A 3,278-nucleotide genomic window follows, 5' to 3' on the forward strand; every position below is an offset into this window, starting at 1 on the left:
ATTGTTTTGGCTGTTCTGAACGCATTGAATTTTCATATGAATTTTAGGAGTAGCTTGTCAATTTTTGCACATAAGTCACCCTCAATTTTGATAGAGGTTGCACTGAATCTGTAAAACAAATTGGGTAGTACTGCCTCTTAATAATTTATGTTCTTTCAGTCTTGCTCCTAATTTTGTTTTCTTGCCTAACTGACCTAAATTGGACATACAGTACAATGTTGAATAGAAGTAGGAAGAGTAGACAGTCTGGTCTTGTCCTGACGTTAGGGGGAAAGCATTGTGTCTTCTTTCACTATTTAGTATGATGCTGTGGGTTTTTTTTTTTTTAAATGTATTAGGCTAACAGAGTTCCCAATCTTCCTAGTTTATTCAGTGTTTTTATCATGAAGAGGTGCTAAATATCTTCAAATGCTTTTTCTATATCTACCCAGATGATGATATAATTTTTGCCCTTTATTCTATTGATGTACTGTATTATATTGACTTATTTTTGTATGTTGAATCACCCTTACATTCTTGAAATAAATTCCACTTGGTCATGGTTGCAACAGATTCTTAACTGGTCTGTCTTCTTCCCATCTCAACCTCCTTCAAGCCATACTACCTATTACAGGTACCCATGTAAAATGCAAATCTTATTCATACTCTTTTATTAAACTCCTTTATCTTGACCTTTGGCTTAAGACCCAAACTCAGCACAGCAGTAGATACTCCTTGACCTGACCTAGCAGGATCTCCAGACTGACTGCTTATCACTTCCTCCCTCCAAGCATTGTGAACTACTTGTCATTCCTCATCTATACAGTATATATCTCCAAGTTCATTCCTCTGCACATGTTCCACTTAGAATGGTTTTCATCATTTTGTCTAGTTAATTCCTAATGATACATCAAAATGATTTCGGGTATATGCTCCTCCCAGAAGCTGTTTCTCGTGTTCATTATCCCAGTATGTAATACATACTTGTCCTAGGTACTCAGTATATCTCAATCATGGTATACATTGTGTCATATTAAGATTATTTCTTTATATGGAAGTTTCCAAGGGAGACTGTGAACTCCTTGAGGAAATAATCATGCCTTACCAATCTCTTCATTTCTGATGCCTAGTACTGGTCCTGACCTGTACTGACCATAGGATTTATGTTTAATACCTAAATGTACCTATGATAGAGGAGTAAATATAATGCATACTTTAAAGATTTATAAAATTCTTAAAAACTTATTAATTCCATTGCCAATACAGAAATTCTTGGTAGCACTTATCACAATCTTAAGTGAGTATTTGTATGTTATACATTTAACTTCCAATCTCCCATGAGGGCAGAAAACATTTCTTTATTGTTCACTACCATATCCTCGGCACTTAGCACAGTGCTGTCATATGCTTGTTGTACGTACAAATGAACAAATAAATGATGATTCTTTTGCATGAAGGAATTATAATCAAAGTATCTTTCTAAAATAGATCATACTTGGTGGAAGTGAAGTATTAACCCTCTGGGTTACCTCACTATTATCTTTTCCGCCCTCAGATTGGCTGGTTTTAGCAGACTTGGAGTTCTAAAATCATGTAGTTTGACATGAAATTGGAATCCTCTAATTTCACACTTCACGCATTTGCTCTTCATTAGTGCATAATAACTTACTTCAGGTCCCGTTCTAGGTAATTTGTGTAAAGTAACTTTTTAGTGTATGAGATAGGTATAATTATTGTGGTAATCATTAGTGCCTTGTCGCTGCACATTTCAGCCTCCTTGTGCATGTGGTAAGATTGCACTATTGGCCTCGAAGCCGCATCTGGCCAATGATTTATGAGGGGAAGTGAAGTGGGTCATTTCTAGGTGAGTGCACTTGCCGGAGACAACCTTCCTGAGCTCTTTCCCCTCTGGTATGGTGACTGGCAATATTCCAGACAGTGACCACTGTATCTACCTGGGTCCTTGCATAAGCGTGATGTGGAATAGACGCCCCAGCTGATCTGTGATGAGCATGTAGTATTAGCAAAAAATAATCTTTTGTCGCTCGATAAAATTCAGACATGAGGGGTTTTACTGTAGCGCAGTCCAGATCGGCATGACAGATCAAGTCATTGTCCCTGTTTATAGATGAAGAAACTGGGGTGGAGAGTGGCCAACTGAACCGGTTCCATCATACCACCAGTGTGACGTGGCCCCTGTGGGATTCCGATCAGGCAGTCTGCCCGAAGAATCTGCACTCTTAACCCTCTGCTTCACTGCTCCGCGTTAACAGCCATCTTCTGGCTGTGACACTCTTCTTCATGCACACGGAAACACACAGCTGCGTGTATTCAAAAGGAGAAGTGGATAATAGCATAAAGAACCGGTTTAATAGGGCCAAACCTCAGAGAACCATTTTTCTCTCCTGATTGAGTACTCTGTCATTTTAATGGGACAATCATAGTTTCACAAATCATTGAGTTAGGACAATTTCTGGGATAATTACCTTGTCAGTTAAATTTAAAAATATTGAAATTAAGGTTGAAGTTTGAAAATTATTCACAGCTTTTGCTTTCTCCTTGTTTTAGAAAACCACCAATAATGTCCAGAAATACATAAATACTCTGATACTGTAAACCTGAGATCAAATGAAGTGTAATCAATTTTTCACAGTGGTTAAAAAGGCCCATGGAGAAAAGCACGGTTCAGCTGCCTCAGAGGCAGGGGCTTATTATTATAATATAAAGTCACTTCAGCATAGTTGCCAAAGTAAATTATTAAAAAAATTAGTAAAAACGAAGCCCTTTTTTTTTTAAATAACCCTTTTGATGCTTATAGCATTAATACACATAACATTCCTATAATTAATTACTCACCTTTTTATCAAGGAAACAAAAGGCGAGAAAAGATATGAAGTTTCTGAGATTATTTTCCTTACAGAAGAGCACCATAGCATGAAGCCCCTTTTAGGAAGGGTCTTGGGCTGCACTGTCCTGCACAACAGCACTAGCCACATATGGTTACTTAATTTAATAAAATACAAATAAAGTAACCAATTGCTCAGTCATACACTCAGCCACATTTCAAATGTGGCTCTCGTGGAGCAAGGCAGCCTACCAGCATGATGTGAGTGAAAAGAGGGGCATGTGCCAGGAAGTCCAGAGGAGGGAAATTTTCAGCACCCTGTTCAGGGAAGTTATGCTAGAGGTAATTTCTGATCTGAGTCTTGACAGTTCAGTAATGAGAAAGATAGGCAAATAAATGTGGGAAGCGCCCTCCTACCGGAGGCAACGTTACAAGCAATGATGCTGACTTGAAA

This window comes from Herpailurus yagouaroundi, unplaced genomic scaffold, assembly GCF_014898765.1.
Source record: "Herpailurus yagouaroundi ecotype Mexico unplaced genomic scaffold, PumYag 186, whole genome shotgun sequence".
Taxonomy (NCBI): Eukaryota; Metazoa; Chordata; class Mammalia; order Carnivora; family Felidae; genus Herpailurus; species Herpailurus yagouaroundi.